The 20,740-nt window shown below is 36.9% G+C and overlaps 1 protein-coding gene across 4 annotated transcripts in view; it reads left to right on the top strand.

Annotated features, from left to right (window-relative positions):
* The window catches only part of CRB1 (crumbs cell polarity complex component 1), a 264,792-nt gene that overhangs the window by 68,633 nt on the left and 175,419 nt on the right, over positions 1–20,740 (top strand). The window contains exon 1 of one of the 4 annotated variants that reach the window (XM_029230016.1): positions 11,092–11,152. The exons of the other annotated variants lie outside the window; for them this stretch is intronic. The gene's annotated coding sequence lies outside the window, so the exon portion shown is untranslated. Of the gene's footprint in view, positions 1–11,091; positions 11,153–20,740 lie in introns of those variants that run through there. 4 annotated transcript variants of the gene reach the window in all.

The following is a 20,740-nucleotide window of genomic DNA, read 5'->3' as shown; positions in this document are numbered from 1 at the left end:
TACAAATGAAAAGACAAATAAAATACAAATATGTATGTATATATACATACATGTATAGTTATTTTTATCGAGTTATGTAAAAGTTATATATGTTGGTCTGTTATCTCAAGAGTTGGGAATTTAGTCTCCCGTTTATTGCTTCTGTAAACTCATTGCTTTTTTTTTAATAACTCATGATTTTTTTTGTGTGTGAGACTCTTTGAGAGGTTTTTAAAATTTTTTTTATTCAGTTTTATGTATTTTATGAGAACATTTTGTGACCTGAGTTATGGGAACTTCGCTCTGAATACTCTTTTATTTGCTTTTGCCAAGTGGCCAAGTGTACCACTGGCTTAGAGCCAGTTTTTTTTTGCTCTCTTTCTTGTCTGTGTGTGTGTGTGTGTGTGTGTATTTGGGGGAAGGGGATTGAAGATCATATGGCTACTGTAACTGGGCCAGGTGCACAGTCCTGGGGTTTGATTTCTTGGAGAGCAAGTGTGCAAGGACCCTGACATCCTTAGCTTCAGTGTTGCCCCCCAACACCCACAAACCAACAGTGGGGAAGATTATTTGCTAGGCCTTCTTTTCACAGAACACCTTGGTTCCAAATCCCCAGCTGCTTTCCTTGGACATTAAAAACCAAGCTCCTGAGGTGCAGGATCCACTTTCCCTCTTCCTCACTCCCTCCTGTCATCCACCAGGACAGACACAGTGTCAATGTACATAATACTCCTGCTGGTTTGCAGCTCCTCCTGCCTTTGTGTCACCTGGTGATCCCCCTTTCCTTCACTTACACATTTAAATAACTTTTGTTTGATTGGATTCAGTATTTCTGAGTATTTATAATGGAGGGGGGATTTTAAGTTTATGTACATTTGACACTTGCAGAAAGTAGGAGTTAATTATCCGTTTATCGAAGTAAAATTATCTGTTAAAATGCCATGCTATCACAGGAAACTGTTTCTTGTGCCTGGCTCCCTGGCAGTAAATGTAAGTACATTTTTAATTGTAATGGACTCTAACGAAGAAAGAATCCTTCTTTAAAATAAATACTTTTCAAAATAAGGGATGAAACTAAAATACACTGTAAACATTAATCATCTTTTTTTATATATATGCCAGTCTCACAGGCAATTCAAAATTGGCAACTTCTGTAAGTTCGCATTTAATAGGTCCTAAGTAAAAGCAATAATTTCAAGAACCAGAATGACAATATCTTAAACCTTAATCAGTAATATTTAAATACCCATGTAAGATAATACATTTCTTGAACAATATACTCTTTAAAAACTCCATTTGAATGCAGATATTAATAATGAAAAAGTTGAAATATGTACGAGAGTAGACATATATGTCTTTTTCTTCCATTCTAATGATTGAGTTTTACTTTCCTTATCACTGTGGGCTAACAAACAGAAGACATTTCTTTTTTTTTTTTAACATCTTTATTGGGGTATAATTGCTTTACAATGGTGTGTTAGTTTCTGCTTTATAACAAAGTGACTCAGTTATACATATACATACGTTCCCATATCTCTTCCCTCTTGCGTCTCCCTCCCTCCAACCCTCCCTATCCCACCCCTCCAAGCGGTCACAAAGCACAGAGCTGATATCCCTGTGCTATGCGGCTGCTTCCCACTAGCTATCTACCTTACATTTGGTAGTGTATATATGTCTATGCCTCTCTCTCGCTTTGTCACAGCTCACCCTTCCCCCTCCCCATATCCTCAAGTCCATTCTCCAGTAGGTCTGTATCTTTATTCCTGTCTTACCCCTAGGTTCTTCATGACATTATTTTCCCCTAAATTCCATATATATGTGTTAGCATACGGTATTTGTCTTTCTCTTTCTGACTTACTTCACTCTGTATGACAGACTCTAGGTCTATCCACCTCATTACAAATAGCTCAATTTCATTTCTTTTTATGGCTGAGTAATATTCCATTGGATATATGTGCCACATCTTCTTTATCCATTCATCTGATGATGGACACTTAGGTTGCTTCCATGTCCTGGCTATTGTAAATAGAGCTGCAATGAACATTTTGGTACATGACTCTTTTTGAATTATGGTTTTCTCAGGGTATATGCCCAGTAGTGGGATGGCTGGGTCATATGGTAGTTCTATTTGTAGTTTTTTAAGGAACCTCCATACTGTTCTCCATAGTGGCTGTACCAATTCACATTCCCAACAGCAGTGCAGGAGTGTTCCCTTTTCTCCACACCCTCTCCAGCATTTATTGTTTCTAGATTTTTTGATGATGGCCATTCTGACTGGTGTGAGGTGATATCTCATTGTAGTTTTGATTTGCATTTCCCTAATGATTAATGATGTTGAGCATTCTTTCATGTGTTTGTTGGCAGTCTGTAGATCTTCTTTGGAGAAATGTCTATTTAGGTCCAGAAGGTCCTTTCTGAGTAGTTTATTCTAGCTTGTAATTACATTAGGGAATTTAATATCTCAATATTTCCTTAATTTTCCAATATTATTTGGTTATCTATCTTTTCAAATTAATGTTCTTGATTATTGAAAATATCTCACATTCAAAATAGCCTCAAATTACATGATAAAATTCCATTCAATTGACTTTCGTATCAATTCAGTCATCAAAAATTTATGACATTGTTGGATATTAGTTCATGCTATTATCTTTCTATAGTAAGAGCAGAATTAGTCAGAGAGTTCATATCTATTTATATTGGTCTTTTCTGTTCCCAGAGTTTTTGGTTAACATGGCTAGTGCTAACTAGAGCACATTCCCAGACAACTTGTCTTTATTTATTTAACTTTTAGATTACATATATATGTATAATGCATAATATTATATATGCAACCATGTTTTATTACATACCAGTCTTTCCTATCCTATCTTCTCCTGGGAAGTCTGTGTGAGATCAAGACCTAAGACTGTTTTACTTGACTGTTTGGGTGGGGAGAGTAACTTTTCCCTAAATGGTATGAGTGATATACTCCAAATTCTTACAAAACCACAAACTTCTTTCAACCTATTGGCAGGATGTAGGAGTCTTGATTCCAGTCCTTTTTTCAGTGTCTGTAGATGCTGTTCAGCTGCCCCCTGGCCTCCAGCCAGTCCAAGACGTGAGTGAGGGTGGCACTGGGTGGTGTCATCCGGGTTCTGAATGTCTGACTCCCACAGGACTGAAGTTGGAAGCCAAGGAAATGTGTTAAGTCCCATTAGGCAGACAAGAGCAAGGGTCAGACAGAGAGTAGGGAAGACTGAGAGCAACTTGGGATAGCCAGAAGGTGAGAGCAGCTGAACCTGGGATCACAGGGGGCAGGGGGGAGGATCTTGCCATAGGATGGAATGTCGTAGGATGCAGGATCTTTGAGCCGAATCGTGGGACCAGACACTCAAGGACTTTACAGTCTCACTGAGTTTGTGCCTCATCATGTTAAGTGCTGTCGGTTGTATTTTACTGCTAATGGCCCAATTCCAAGCCTCCATATCTGTGGCAGTGCGCCATGTAATAACTGTTATGTATTTCAGCAACTTTGTTTTAGTCACCCTCCCTTCTTCCACCTCCATGATTAAGACTTGTTAATGGAAATATCTGTTGGATAGAACAAGATTGTGAATTAGATTTTCTTTTTCTTTTTTTTTTGCTGCACGCGGGCCTCTCACTGTTGTGGCCTCTCCCGTTGCGGAGCACAGGCTCCGGACGCACAAGCTCAGCGGCCATGGCTTACGGGCCTAGCCGCTCCGCCGCATGTGGGATCTTCCCAGACCGGGGCACGAACCCGTGTCCCCTGCATCGGCAGGCGGACTCTCAACCACTGCGCCACCAGGGAAGCCCTAGATTTTCTTTTAAGTGCAACATATGTCTGAGATCTAATCTTAGTTCTGCTTGAGACCAGATGTACCTAGGATGCTCCTAGTAAATACTGTGTCTTCATAAAGCAAAGCCAGCCTTACTGTGAAGCAAGGCATTGCATAGCTGGAAAGGGGTTTCTTTTGTCTCTGCCGCTGGCTCTAAGAAAGATGGCATCTGAACTCTTGAGATTTTTGGTTTTCTCCTCAGACAAGATAAGATATAGACCTTCATTAATGCATGGAAGAATGGGGCTTTAAGAGTATGAACACCCGACTGGGGAATCTGAGTCCCAGAACTGCTTAAGTTATAAAACGGGTCCCCAACCCCCGGGCCACAGACCAGTACCGGGCCACACAGCAGGAGGTGATCAGCGGGCCAGCAAGTGAAGCTTCATCTGCCGCTCCCCACTGCTCCCCATCACTCGCATTACCGCCTGAACCATCCCCCACGACCCCGGTCCGTGGAAAAATTGTCTTCCATGAAACCGGTCCCTGGTGCCAAAAAGGTTGGGGACCGCTGCTATAAAATACAAATTGCTTCATCTTCTTGGATTGTTTTTTCACATGCAAAATGGAGGCATGAATAACGTTCTTAGGAGTAGTAACAAGAAACACTTTTCATAGAAGGTAAGAGCAGAGGGTTTTCAGCCAGGCTGCTGGGGCTGAAGCTTGTCTCCACCACTTACCAGATGTTTAGCTTGAGAAAATTACCTTTCCAAGCCTCAGTTTCCTCATCTGTAAAATGAGACTAATAATGATACTTACATTAAATTGTTTATTGTTTTTATGAAGTTTAACTGACATAAGAGTAAATGATTTAGGACAGTGCCAAACAATGCCTGGCACATATTAACCAGTAAATTTTAATTTCTGCTTTTATTATCCAATGAGATCACTGAATTTCTTTTATATTTTATTCTGTCGAAACTGCCTTGCCACAGATTCTGAAGTCTCCAGGTAAGAGGAGAGTGATAGACCTCGGGAACACAGCAAAGTGGTTTAATTTTGAGACCCCACTTATCTGAGCTTGAAACGCAGGGTTCAAGGACCGATTTCTCCCAGTAAACAAGTCTCTTCCTTAATTTACTTCCCTTCTTTGCTCTCCATTCCTAATAGGTGAATTTGGTTCTGTCTGACCTGGTAGCCTCAGTATTTGGATTTTCTAATCCTGTAACATCGAGTTTCTCCATGATTGGGTCACTGAATCCTGTGGCTTGATTCTCTACTGTGAACACTTGGGCACATGAAACCTCACTGATTACCTTCCATGATCTCAGCTCTGTCCTCTGTCCTCTCTTTGGACCTTGTCTAACAGTCCTGATATTCAAGCGGTATGATTTCCTTAAAGTTGATAACCTGATCCTACCTATCCCTTTCCAGACCAAGAGAATACCAGGTGTGCTTTTACATAGGTATGAATTAGAGTCTACAAGATCTGATGAATCACTGAGTGTGTTGAATAACAGAGAGGAAAGAGCCAGGGATGACAGTCAGGATTCTGTTTTGGTCAGTTGTATGGCCAGCGCTTCCATCAACTTTCTAGCTGAGCTATGGAATATGGCAGGAGGAGAAGTGTTGGGTGGGGAGTGCAGGGGTAGGTGACGACTAGAGGAGTCTCATGCTTGTAAGTTGAGTTAGAATGGAGCTGTCAAATAGGGAGTTAGACTCATAAGCCTCAAGCGGAGGAAAGAGAGGCGCCCTGGAAATTCAGATTTGAGAGACATCAGCCTATAGGTGGCAAGTGAAGATGTGATGGTTAAAGATTGCCTAGGGCGACAGTTTACAGGGAGAAGAGAAAGGGGCCCCTGAGGAATACTCATTTAAGTGACAGGTTGAGAAAAAAAGAATCCATAAAGGAGCCTGAAGAGCTTAAAGGGGATAAGAGCGAAGTCAGAAAAGTGTGGAATTATGAAATACTTGAGAGGGTAACTTGCAAGAGGGAGAGACCAGAGAATTTGAGAAAAAAGATTTCAAGTCAGAAAATGACTCCATGAGTTTTACCAGTGTCCTTGGCTTGGGTAGGTTCTTGGGGTGGTGAAGCAGTAATCAGATGACAGCTGACTGGGTACTAAGTAGAAGCTGAGTAAGAGTCAATGGTCAGCATGGACAAGTGTTTCGAGAGGCTTGGTTGTTAGGAGGGGAAGACAGATGCTGCAGTGGCAACAGGGAAATGGGTAGAAAAGAGGGCTATCCTATGGATTTTACTTCTTTGCTTGTGTTTTATTTTTAACAAAGATTTGAACATGCTTCATGCTTATAGAGAGAAGTTGTAGACAGAGGGGCAAAACTCAGGTTCTTTAACCTGATTCTGAGCACTGTAGTGTTTTCTCCTTGGACAAGGAGAGGAGAGCTGGTAAACTGGTAACAGGAAGGAAAGGGGAGTACACGGACATGGATGTAGATTACTTCGTGCAGTTGGTGCTGAGAAGTTGAAGCAGGTCTCTCACAGGTTCTCTTTTCTCTGCAAAGAAGGATACTAGGCAATTCCTGAGGGTGAAAAAAGAGGGATGAGGAGATTAAATGCTTCGGGAGACAGGAAGCTTAAAATATTAGTTGGGTTTCTCCACAAAATGATCTATAAATGCAGCGTAAGTCTAATAATTTTCCTGATTGAGTGTTTTGGATGAACTTAATGTGTTGATTCTAAAATGTAGTGGAATAACAAAGGCCTAAGACTAGCTAAAACACCCCCAAGGAAGAATAATGAGGTGGTAGGAATATGTCCTACCAGATAATATAGCAAATCTTATAATACTACAACTGAGAAAGTGTGAAATTGGCTCAGGGGTGAATAAATAAAGCAGAGGCTCAGAAAGACCCATATGGAGATGGAAAATGGTACATGACAGAAGTGGTCTTGCCAATTACTGGGAATAGAATAAACTATTTAAATGATGTTGCCCAGTTATTTGTTCATATAGAAAATTTAGATTTGGTTTCTGTCTTATTCATACACAAAAGACAGTTTCAAATAAATTAAATAATTAAACATGAAAGCAAAATTTTTAAGCTTTTTTAAAAAAACAAAATAACATTTTCTTACCTCAGTGTAGGAATACATTTGTTAAAGACACAAAAGTTCTAATTATGAAGCAAATTAGGGATTAGATTCAACTATGTTAAATTAAAAACTGTAATTATCAAAAATACCACAATGGATGTGAGAAAAACAATCAACAAACTAGAAGAAATTTGCAGTGTATATAGTCAACAAAAAATTACTATGTAAAGCACTTCTATAAATTAATAAGAAAATGACAATCAACCCAATAACAAAATGGGTCAAAGATGTGAAGAGTTGTTTCACAGAAGAGGAACCATGGGTGGCTAAAAATATAAGAAAATACGGTCTATCTCACTAGTACTCAGGGAAATGCAAGTTAACGTCACAAAAATACCATTTTGCTTCCAGATGGGTAAAAATTAGTAAGTTTTACAAAGCCAACTAGATGGGACTGTGGGACCACATGAGGGCAACTCTTGCATATTATTAAAGGAAGTATCAATTGGCACAAGCATTCTGGAAAGCAGTTTGACATTATTTTACAAATTGACCATAAATATGCTCTAAGACCTAGTAATTCCACCAGTACATGCTAGAGGAGAAATCTTCAGTGTGTATGTGCAATAGGAAATGTGTACAAAAATGTTCATACAGTGTTCCTAATAGCAAAAATCTAGGAAAAAAAAATATGCCTTGACCAGAAAACGAATAAATAAACTATGATATATTTATACAACAGATTATTAGAGAATGTTGAAAATGAATGAACTACTGTTAATGCAACTACATGCATGAATCCTGAAAACCTATATTGAATAAAAGAAGTGGGACTCCATAGACTGCAACCATGATCTAGTTATAAAGCTCATAATTAACCAACAACTAAGAAATATAAAGGCCTAAAAAGGGTCTAAAACACACAAGATGAGGGTAAAATGTGGCCAAGTGTGAGCTAAGTGTCAGGAGTGAAGGTGGAGTCTGCTGGTCTGCCTCAGACTGATGAATGGACAGTAGTAGGAAGTAGAAAATCCAAGGTGGGGTCGGAGGCCAGGGTAAAAGAACACCAGACAAGATCTCAGGACAGATGTAGGGCACTATCAACACAGGGCACAAGAGCCTCTTTAGGCCAGCTTGAGCTAAAATCTGTTAGTGTTAGAAATCACATCAAATTAAAATCAGAAGAACCGAACACACTCTTGAAATTAAACACCCTTTAGGCTACAGGAGCCAAGTGGGAAGGGATGTCAAGTTCTTCCTGATAATTAAAGATCCATCCTCAAGGCTTACCTAAAACACACACATTTCCAAATTTCTCACCTCTCATAAAGCTGCACTAAATACAAGCATTCTGTGTGTCTTGGTCTCTAGCATCCTACTTTCTCATTATCAGTTTTTTTGTTAAAATGAAGCCCAAATCCAAATGAGTTATTCCTAATGAAAAGGAGATCTTGGTCATTTTTTTCTGTTTATTTTTACTCTGAAGCAAAAGACTTATTACTCCTAAGAGGGAAAAGTAAAATAACACATAATAGTACCATGTTGTATTTACCTATAGCTTTGGACATTGTTTATAAGTATTTATTATATAGCTTTACTCTCTCCAGCACCTCTGTTGTGGCCAGTCGGATAGGTGTTATCATCTCGAGGTTAAATATGATGAAATTCAGACCTTGAGAAAATAAGTCACTTGCCCTAGCTAGGTTAATGATAGAACCCAAACTAAAATTCAGCTATTTTGATTTATGCTATCCATGGATAAATTCTAAATAAGTCTCTTTAGATTTCCCATGTCTATTTACCTTTTTCTAATAGCTAAACTTATTGTAACATTAAAAGAGATTATCATATACTTGGGAAAAACACTGTTCAAAAAATATTATTTAAACTTAGATGTGTTTCAGAATAAAAAGGCAATACTCTAAAGATCTTTCAACAAATCTTCAGCATGCCTTTACTAAGTAGAAGAAAATACGTGTTGACGTGTGATAGTCCTGTTGGTGGATAAGGATATATCAGGTAATTCTAGGTCATCATGATACTAAGACCATCCTTTCCTAAAACCTTCCCAGTACAGATCTCAAAAATTGAATTTAATATACCCTTTTGAATTGAATTATATTGAATATAATATACCCTTTAATAATTTTATCTAATTTTTAAAAAGTAATTCAAATGCAATTTGATACCTGCTTTTCTAATGACCACATTAAATATATCAATGTTAATTTTAAATGACATTAAATGTTTAACCGCGTTTGGGAGAGATTGATCTGTGAATGGCAGTGGGGTGTAGTAAAAAAGAACGTTGGATTTAGTCAATAAAGGTGATTTATGTTTCAGCCCCACCATGTTCTGGCTTAACCTCTATGATCCTCATATTCACCTTCTGTGAGTTAGAGGCATTCATCCAGGTGACCTCTGTGTAGGTACTGTGGCCTGACTTGCTCATCCTTCATCCCACCCTCCTCCTCTGTGCTTTTCTGCATTGTGGAAGCTGGAAAGTTAAAACCTGCCTTTTCTGTTTCCTTGCAGGTAGGGTTCTATACGTAAATTAGGTTCCACCAATTAAAAGCACTTGGAAGGCAGAAGTGAACCCTCTTCCTCTTTTGGGCTGTGTGTACAGGCTTGCCCAGCTGTGATGATAGAAGGATTTGGGCAACAGCATTCTGTTGCCCACTACCTAGGTGTCAAGAGGCATTTGCGGCAAAGACTGTGACGATGGTGGCAGTGACAGCCAGGCAGTCCTAATCCCTGGATCATTGCTCTGGCTCTGTGTTTGGCACTTAGCAATTCCAGTGGCAGAGTCAAGGATAGTTCTGTAGAGTTCTGGAAGTCATTTGAAGCCCATTTGGAGCCCACTCTTGATCCCCTCCAGTGGTGTTGCTTGCATCTCATTCCCTGTTACTAAGTCTGTTTGTACTGAAAATATTTAGTGTTTTTTAATGTTCTATACTGAACCCTAATGCGGTATCTACATTTGCTTTGGGCTCTAATGTTCTTTAAGTCTATTATCTTCACAGGGGCACTTTCCTCATGTGGTTTCTAATACACAGTGTCTAATTTTTACGGTTATTTTCTTAAATAATTTTAGTTTCTCTCTATGTGGAGTCTGTATATGGTGTAATTTTAATACCATCCAATAATTATCTTCATTTGTTTTGAGTATATGGGAGTCAAGTGTATAAACATGTTTGTTAATGAATCAGTAGCTTTGGGGTGTTAATAAAAATGAAGAGTGTGTATATGTGTTTAAAATTTTTTGTGTAATAATACAGCAAATTAAAATGTCTGAAGTGATTTAAAAATATGTAATTGTGTTTTCTAAAAGGATTTTTGGAGGTTAGGATGATGACAAGATATTTTATATATGTATATAATATGTATATAAAATATATATAATGTGAGAGGGAGAGAGGAATAGTAATTACATGGATGACTGCTAATAATCTACACGTTTTCACCAGCGTCCTTTTATAAGTTTTATTTTGGATAAACTATTATAGCACCTGAAGAATTATCTGACTTTTATAATCAGCTTCTTGGTGTCTTTGATAATCAGTATTAACTGCACCTGAACACTTTAGTCTTGAACTTAAAAACATTCAAACACCTTCAATCCTTGTAAATATTTCCCACAAATTGCAATTTTTTGTATTTAAAGAATATGATATAGAAAAATCTAATGCAGGTGATGAATTATTCATTTTATAAACTGATATTTGGGATCTAATTAAAAAACTAAAATAAGAACTGACCAAGCCTCCACATTTTCAGGCTCAATTCTGGGAAGAGCTCTGTTACTGAACTATAGGGAGTGAAACCAAAGAGGATTAGAGGCAAAAAAAGCAGTACAGGATTCAGCCTCAGCATCAGTAAAGAGTGTCTGATAACGCGCAGCCTCAGGGAGCTGAGCAGAGGAACCGCTCTGACCCAGGAAAGCGACCGAGACGGGCACACACAAGGTCATCAGGCTTCAGAGGAGGCACCTGGCCCCGAGCCTCTGTACAGTGCTAAACACGGAGATTCAATCTGGTGTAAAGTCCAAGATGTAGGAGAATAATAGGTCCCAGGGGGTCGGAGGGAAATTAAATGGTCAAAGAAGGAAAGCTGTGAAAAAATTCCAACCTATAATCAGGAGAAACTAGGAGAAAACACAGCATATTTGAACTATCAAGAATGGGAATCATCGCGATAACTGTGGCAGAGATTTCCTGTCTGAGATGTAGGGTTTTTCTAAACCCTAGGGGAGAACTTATCCCATGGTGGACGGTCCAGGCTGGCCAGGAAATCGAAAATACTGCCCTGAGAGACAGAGGCAAAGAGGCTGGCACATGCGGTGAGTGGCAGGGTAGGTTTGGGTGGATGTTGGGTGGAACAGTGAGACAGTGGGAAGAGAATTCTTTGCTGAGGGCGGGACTTGGGCACAGATGTCTCAAGAGCCAAGGATCAAAGAAGAAAGAGAAATCGGTCCATTGCTGACAATTTAGTTGCAGCAAAAGGAAAATGGCACAGAAAATAATGATGTAAACACCCAAAGTCAAGTACACGGAGGGCTCACTGTATGCTTCCTTGTCATCCAGTCATTTTCACTGCTAATGAAAGCTCACAGGTGCTCTTTTCTAAAGCAGGGCAAACGGAAATAGCCATTACAACCAAATACAATAGAACATTCCCTATTCTACTCATATCATGTTGTCAGTTGTGCTCTTAGTAACACACTGAAAAAGAAACTTGATTTGTGTAGCCTGACAATTTTCCCCCCATAACTGTGAAAATAACCCTTAGGTGTAAAATGGAGGCCCATTTACTTTTATTTGTTCCGTTTGAATTTCTTTTGAATACATGTGCTACCTGGAGGCCAGTACAACAATAACTAACATTTATTAACCACATTTTATTTGCCTTGCACTTTACCTACAATATTTTACACAAGTCTTCAGAGAACTTAGTAAGTGCTTGTGGAACTGAGAAGTAGTGAAAGCTTTAGACCCACTGTCAGGATTGCCCGGTTCAAGTTTCAGACCTATTTCTAAGTGGCAGAAACCTTCAGCAGATTATTTCCCCAGTCATCAGTTTTCACAACTGTGAATGAGAATGATAAAAACTGTTTTACAAATGGAAAGGATTAAAGGGCTTTACATGTGCAACTCAGTCCGTTTAATGGGTGTTTATTAACAAAATAATGTGTGCCAAACAGCAGGCAAGGCCCTGGGGATGCAAAGGAAAGAAGCTATGGTTTCTGCCATTTAGGTCTTGAGTCTAAAAGAGGAGAGAGAAATACACACAAAAGGAAAAAAATGGCAGGAACTACGAAGGCAGAGAGAAGCCTGGCAGGAGTGTGACTAAATCATAGCCACACACAGACCACAGTTGGTGGTGCTCAATAAATGCTGATTTTTTGTTTAATTATTTTAAAATTTAAAAACAATGAGCAGAAATGTCCAAAAACTGTCACTGATGTGTAGATGACCTACACTAGTGGATGGCGGGTTGCTCATTAATCTAATGGTACTAGAGCTTGAAGGTGCAGTGGGCAAGAGCCCCAAGGCTGTGTCAGGCTCTGGCCCATCCTAGCTTAACCTGATGACCCTGGCAATATTCCTGACTCTCCCTCTACCTGGCCCTTCTGCTTACTAGCTACGTAATCTTTTGCAAATTACTTAAATGCTGTCCTATTATGGGAATAACAATCACTTCTACATCATAAAATTACTGTGAAGCTAATCTAATTAGCTAATGAGCTAATCTATATAAAGTGCTTAGAAAACTAGCAAACAGTTTGGACTCAATCAAAGTTATCTATTGTTGCTCATGTTATTTTTAGTATGATGGCAGTGATAGCGCTTGATGTATTTCTTTGTAAAATAGGGAGAAGAATGAGATTTATCTCTTAACTGTGTTATGAGGGTTAAATTTTAAAATGCCTGATTTAACAAATTCTCAATAAATGTTAACTATTGTGATGATAGAGATTTTTAAGAGAAATAATTCCTTACGTATGTTTAACATTTCACAATATATCAGATGCTTTTTATAAATATATAAAATATAAAAATAAAAAATGTAAACATATAAATCCAAAAACATATGAATATATAAATGTATAAAAAATATATGTATGTATATGTGTGTGTGTGCAGTGTGCAAATGTATATCCACTGATTCTCAAAGAGAGAAATAGGAGAGATTTTTCTGTTCCCAGTATTACTCACATTTTGTAGTTTGGACTTCTGTGAAGATCTTTGAACGTCCTGTTGTGTCTTTCTGACACACACACAAGATTTCCTAATTGGTACCTAGGCTGGCGTAGGTTTTCTGTTTAGTGAATTTTTCCTTCTGCTACTTCTATTGCTTCCCTACCTCCAAAAGAATATTTGGAGTCAAGTATTTAGAGAAATTTACTTCTTGACTGTAGTGGTTCAAAGTGAGGGTTCAGGAAGCTTAGAACACAGAGCACGATAGTATAAGCATACTTGCATTAATATAGGCTCTTGAATGTAGTATACAGCACTTCTAGCAAGTGGACATCTGCTGGTCTAACAACATATTTAAAAAAGGAAACTGAAAAAAACCCACACTTGCCCACTGGCTGATAAAATTAAAATAGGTTCAATAAGTGATTTTCGGTGCATAGCTTTCTTCTTTTAACTTTTTCATTTGGGATGAGCAGCGTCAGTGAGATGGCATGGTGTTTGTATGTATGTGATTGATACAGTTCCCTGTCCACAGAGGTTACCCCGCAGGGTGGGATTACAAGAAGTCACCATACTGTTGAAAACAAAATAATTAAAATTTCTAGGTCAAACTTCAAGGAAGGTCCTTCTCTTGAGACTCTCCTTGTTGCCTCAAGGAATGACCGAAGCCCAGCTGGTTTGGCAATTTTCAGAATAGAAAAATATAAAAGAAAATCTGAGCATTTGGGGACAAAGAAGAAAACATTCTCTTCCCCTTGCCTTCCCCATTATCAGGCCTTAGTAGGAGGTTGTGGTATCTAAATCCTTCTTCCTTTACTAAGTTGGAAACTGGGGGCATCTCCTCCTGGAAGTTGTTGGACCCCTGGATGTGCAGACTGCTGCTTTGGTGCAAGACTACAGGCTATAGGGAAAAGCAATTCCCAAGATGACGTGAAGGGAAATCTCAGAGTAACAGCCATGTAATTAGCTTGTTGAGCAGATAGTCTAAAAGGGAATGGATTTATAAATTTTTTAAATGTGTTTTTACCATATTGAGAGTAACTTTAGAATTTTGTCACAAACCTCCTAGATCAATGAGAGCTAGTTATACAGAAAACTCAGTAAATAAAAATGAAAGAATATACTAATGGATATATAATTAGAGTGTTCTCTGTGAACCATAGAATTACTAGAGTATTCACCTGAAAACCATGTTTGCATAATTATACTAATTATGTAATGACTTTTATTTTAACAAAAAATCAATACATAAGGCAACGTGGGGTTGTAGGAAACACTATGTGCTTTTGTTTGCATTATATCTATTGATGCCCCTTTGGTCAAAGCAAGTCACACAGCCAAACCCAACATCCAAGTAGTGGGGAAGTGTATTCTACTATGGAGGTGAGGAAAGGAACGAATACTTTGCTGAACAATAATTTCATCCACAGCGCCTGCCTTCCATCGAGCCTAGAAATAAATTTCAATTTCAGAAGATTAAAGATCTAAACCTGAAAAGCTAAGCTACAAAATAATTTTTTCACCTTAGTATTTTTATTTTGACATAATTTCAGATTTCTAAGGTAGTAGCAAGAATGGTAAAAACTATAAAATATTTGAATGACATATAACAGAACTTTTTTTATAATCTTGGAAAGAAAAAGATTTTCTTAAGCAAGACAAAAACCTCTGAACGAAACGGGTTACATACTCATTTGGTTTCTATGGTGTTTTGTGGTGTGTTTTGTTTAATAGCAACTAATGAATAGTTAGTATGTAGTTATCCTTCCATCCTACAGTTTATTTTCATATTTTTATTTTCTAGTTTCAGGGATGTTAAAATTTTTTTTTTCATCTTATCCAATGTGGAGCAGCATGCCTAAGTTATATAATTTATGGGAAATCGAGGACATGATAATTTAGCTGTCATTTACAGAAAAGAAAGCAGAAAATATGAGAAAACCCTTATCTTTTACTCAGACATGCACAGAACACAGCTACAGAAATGATTTTTAACTGAAGAAGATTTCATTGGGAAAGAACCTTCTATCTCTGGCAGAATTAACAACAAAATCTCTTTAAAGTTTCCAGTAATTAAAGCAAATTGAAAACAACCCCAAGTATTTAAAAATTTATTTTTTCTAAACAACTATTTGTACTTATTTTTATATGATATCATAATCTGTCACTGAAACTGGTGTGAGAGATTAAAGATACTTTGGTAATCCAGTTAAAGTGTTGAAAAACAAAGGTTGACATCTTACTTACAACTAACTGTACATCCTAAACAATACAACTAAGGCTTCCTACTTAAGGAGAACCAAAAACTACCTGAATAATATTTGTTTCATAACTGTTTGAAAAGAAGGAAATTTGCTCCTTGCCTAAAATTTGTTCCTTGTCTGAAATGAGTCAAGGCACGCCACTGGGTATCATTTGAGTCATTTCATAGATGTTTACTAAGTTGAATAGCCAATACTGTAATCAAATGCTGGATAGTGTAGGGATTTTAAGACAAATCCGCATTTGAACCCTTGCCTCTGTAAATGACAGTTAAATTATCATTCATAAAACCACATTAGGGCAGGAAAAACAGCGTATGGCTACAAAATAGAGGCCATTATCCATTCAAATAAAAGAGAGTGCTTCTATACTGTTTCTCCAGAAATTACACATAACAACATTTAATATTATCCTTGTATTTTTCATTTTCTTTAATATATTAAGTACATGAACGCTTTTCCACAATATTTTGTCTGGTTCCATTTCAAGAAGGTAATAGATTCATTAAATAGCACAGCCAAAATTAGTGAAAGAACAGAAAATGTAATTTGAAGAAACATTATACATATATATACCAATGTAAAATCAGGATCCAGTATGTTTATAAATTCAGATCAAATTTCAAAAACTATTAAAAATCTCAGAAAAGAGGCTCTTTGTAAAACAGATGAATTATGTCTATAAGAACAACTATTTTTTGTGCTTTTATCTTGTAGTATGAAGCCAAATAAATTGTTTACTGACAAAATATTGACGTAAATTGATGCAGATTCTGGAAGGCTTCTCCTGAAGGAATTATTATATTATGCTATCCATACAGTAGTCTTCTGAATAATCATAATAATAAGCAATGTAAATGTTCCAGGGTTAGAGCAGAAACAACTCTGGGGAGGTAGCTGTAATACATTATGTAACTCCAATAACAGGCCTAGACTTGTCTCCCTCATCAAACATATTTAAGCCCCTTTATACACCAGGTTCTACGACAGGTAGAGCAACCACACAAAAGACTAAGGCACTTTTCTCTACTCTGTTGGGGCACATATCCTAGTAGAGAAAGTAGGGTAAGGGGAGGAAAGAAGCTATACTATTAATTGAATTTCTAGGAAGTGTCACGTTTTACGATAAGAGTGTTTTACCAATTTTTCATTTAATTTAGAGGACAACTCTGCAAGGTTTTTATTACTCTCACTTGATATATGAAGAGATTAAAATAAAAGGGGATTAAGCAACTTGTCCTATAGGTATACAACTAGTAATAGAAAGCGAGCCTGATATTGAGGAAAGAGGATGGAATTTGGAGTCAGAAAGGCCAGGGGAATAATAGAAAAGATTTATGATGGTGTTAAATTTAGAATTTTTCTGTAACAATTACCTAAGAAAATAAAGATACACCACCTGTAATTATCACAATAAATATAGATACCACAATAAATGGTGGTTGGAAAAACCACAGTGCTTAGTACATTCCTAACTCAGAGTAAATAAACAAACAAAAATCTTTCTGGCAAGTGTATTAATTTTTTTGGCTATTCTTCTACCTACTACGGAAATAGTGAAAGAAAGAATGAATGAATTCAAATCACATTAGATTCCTGGAAAACTACCGTTTTATTTCTTTCTTTCCAGCTTTATTAAGATATAATCGATATATAATACTGTGTAAGTTTAAGGTGTCCAATGTGCTGATTTGACACGCAAATGTATTGCAAAATGATTACAGCCATAGTGTTAGCTAACACCTGCATCACATCAAATAATCACCATTTATTTTTGTGGTAAGGACATTTAAGATCTACACTCTTAGCAACATTCAGGTATATAATATAGTATTATTAACTATAATCACCATGCAATACATTAGATCCCCACACCTTATTCACCTTACAACTGGAAATTTGTACTCTTTGACCAACATCTCATGTCCTCCCTCACCCCCAGTCCCTGGTAACAATTCTTTTCTCTGTTTCTACACGTTTGACTTTTCTAGATTACACATATGAGTGACATCATACAATATTTGTCTTTCTCTGACTTATTTCACATAGCATATGCCCTCAAGTTCTATTCATAGAGTCACACATTGCAAGATTTCCTTCTTTCTCATGGCTGAAATTTAATATTCCATTGTATATATTTACCACATTTTCTATATCCATTCATCCATTAACAAACTCTTAGATTGTTTCCATATCTTGGCTATTGTGAATAATGCTGCAATGAACATGGAAGTACAGATATGTCTTAGAGATACTATTTTCATTTCCGTTAGAAATATACCCAGAAGTGGGATTGCTGGATTGTACGATAGCTCTATTTAAAAATTTTTGAGGAACCTCTGTACTGTTTTCCATAGAGGCTGTACCAGTTTACATTCCCAGCAACAGTGCACTAGGATTCCCTTTCCTCCACATTCCCCTCCCCCACCAAACTTGCTCTGTTTCATCTTTTACATGATAGCCATTCTACCTGGTATGGGGTAATCTTATTGTGGTTTTGATTCCCCTGTTTAGTGGTGTTCAGTACCTTTTAATAGACTTGCTGACCATTTGTATGTCTTATTTGGAAAGATATCTGTTCAGTTCCTCTGCCCATTTGTAAATCAAATTGTTTGTTTGCTTGTTTTCATTATTGAGTTGTACGAGTTCTTTTTTTTTAATAGGCAGGTTTTAAAAATTTTTATTTATTTATTTTTGGCTGTGTTGGGTCTTCCTTGCTGTGCGCAGGCTTTCTCTAGTTGCAGCAAGCGGGGTCTACTCTTCCTTGCGGTGCACATGCTTCTCATTGTGGTGGCTTCTCTTGTTGCAGAGCATGGGCTGTAGGTGCACGGGCTTCAGTAGTTGCAGCACGTGGGCTCAGTATTTGTGGCTTGCGGGCTCTAGAGCACAGTCTCAGTAGTTGTGGTGCACGGGCTTAGTTGCTCTGCGGCATGTGGAATCTTCCTGGACCAGGACTCGACCTCTGTCCCCTGCATTGGCCGGCAGATTCTTAACCACTGCACCATCAGGGAAGCCCACCAGTTCTTTATATAATATATATTTTGGATATTAACCCTCTATCAGATATATGATTTGCAAATATTTTCTGCCATTCTGTAGGTTCATTTTTCATTTTGCTAATGGTTTCCTTTGCTCTGAAGAAGCATTTTAGTTTGATGTAGTCCCACTTGTTTGATTTTGTTTTTGTTGCCTTTGCTTTTGGTGTCAAATCCAAGAAATCATTGCCAAGACCACTGTCAAGGAGCTTACTCTCTATGGAGTTTTATGGTTTCAGGTCTTACATTTAAGACTTTAATCCATTTTGTGTTAATTTTTGTACATGGTATAAGATAGTGGTCCAATTCATTGTTTAGCACATGACTACCTAGTTTTCCCACCACAATGTATTGAAGAGACTGTCCTCTATTCATTGTATATTCTTGGCCCCTTTGTCATAAATTAATTGACCATACATGCATGTGTTTCCATGTGTCTTTTCTGTTACATTCATTTATGTATCTGTTTTTATTCTAATATCATACTTCTTTGATTACTATAGCTTTGGAATATAGTTTGAAATCAAGAAGTGAAATGCCTCCTGCTTTGTTCTTTTCTCTTAAGATTGCTTTGACTATTCAGGGTCTTTCATGATTCCATACAAATTTTAAGATTGTTTTTCCTATTCTGGTGAAAAATGCCCTTGGAAATTTGATAGAGATTGCATTGAATCTATAGATCACTTTGGGTAGCATGGACATTTAAAAAATATTAATTTTTCTAATCATAGACACAGAATTTCTTTCCATTTATTTCTGTCTTCTTCAATTTATTTTATCAATAATCTTTTTGTTACCGGTATACAGATCTACTTGGTTAAATTTACTCCTAAGTGTTCTGTCCTTTTTGAGGCAATTGTAAATGAGATTGTTTTCTTATTTTATCTTTTTGATACTTCTTTGTTAATATATAGAAATGCAAGACTTTTGTATATTGATTTTGTATCCTGAAACTTTACCGATTTTTTTATTAGCTCTAACACTTTTTTTTGGTAGAGTTTTGTGGGTTTCCTATATATAATATCATGTCATCTACAAATAGAGATAATTTTAATTCTTCTTTTTAACTTTGGATGCCTTTATTTCTTCCTTTTTTTCCCCCCCCAATTGCTGGGGCTAAGACTTCAGTACCACATTGAATTAAAGTGGTTAAAATGGGCATCCTTGTCTTGTTCCTAATCTTAAAGGAAAAGATTTCAGCTTTTCACCACTGAGTATGATGTTAGCTATGGGCTTGTCACATATAGCCTGTATCATGTTGAAGTATCTTCCCTGTAAACCCAACTTGTTGAGAGTTATCATGAATGGATATTGAATTTCATTAAATGCTTTTTCTGCATCTATTGAGATGATCATATGGTTTTTTATCCTTCATTTTGTTAATCACATTTATTTGTTGACAGCTGTTGAACCATCCTTGCATCCCTACATAAATCAGCTTGATCATGGTGTGTGATCATTTAACGTACTCTTGAATTGTTAATATTTTTTTGAGGATTTTTGCATCTACGTTCATCAGGGTTATTGGCCTGTCATTTTCTTTTCTTGTAGTATCTTTGTATGGCTCTAGTGTCAGGGTAATCCTGGCCTTGTGAAATAAGTTTGGAAGTGTTTCCTCCACTTCTAGTTTTTGGAAGCATTTGAGAAGGGTTGGTTATTATTCAATATTTAAATGTTTGATAGAATTCACCAGTGAAGTCATCCAGTCCTGTACTTTTCTTTATTGGGAGATTTTTGATTACTGAATTAATCACCTTACTAGTAATTGATCTGCTCAGATTTTCTATTTCTTCATAATTCATTCTTGGTAGGTTGTATGTTTCTAGAAATTCATTCATTTCTTCTAAGTAGTTCAATTTGTTGGTGTACAATTGTTCATAGTAGTCTCTTATGACCTTTTGTATTTGTGTGGTATCAGTTGTAATATATTTTCTTTCATATATATTTTTATTTCTTTGAGTCCTTTTTCTTTTTTTTCCTGGTTAGTCTAGCTAAAGATTTCTCTATTTTGTTTATCATTTTGCAAAAAATAGCTTCTAGTTTCATTGGTCTTTTCTGTTGTCTTTTTGTTCTCTATTTCATTTGTTTCCATTCTGATCTTTTAAACTTCCATCCTTCCACTAACTTTGGGCTTACTTTGTTCTCCTTTTTCTAGTTCCTTGAGATGTAAAGTTAGGTTGTTTATTTGAGATCTTTCTTTTTTCTTAATGTAGATGTTTATCACTATAAACTTCTGCCTTAGAACTGCTATTGCTGCATCCCATAAATTTTAGTATGTTCTGTTTCCATTTTAATTTGTCTCAAGATATTTTTTGATTTCTTTTTTGATTTCTTCTTTGACTCATTGTTTGTTCAAGAGCTTGTTGTTTAACCTACATGCACAATATTTATGGATTTTTTTAGTTTTCTGCTTATAATTCATTTCTAGTTTTAT

The sequence above is a fragment of the Monodon monoceros genome, unplaced genomic scaffold (genome assembly GCF_005190385.1).
Source record: "Monodon monoceros isolate NGI ecotype Baffin Bay Population unplaced genomic scaffold, NGI_Narwhal_1 Super_Scaffold_18, whole genome shotgun sequence".
NCBI classification, from domain to species: Eukaryota; Metazoa; Chordata; class Mammalia; order Artiodactyla; family Monodontidae; genus Monodon; species Monodon monoceros.
Note: the sequence above shows the minus strand (reverse complement) of the source record. Positions and strands in the feature narration are given on the sequence as shown.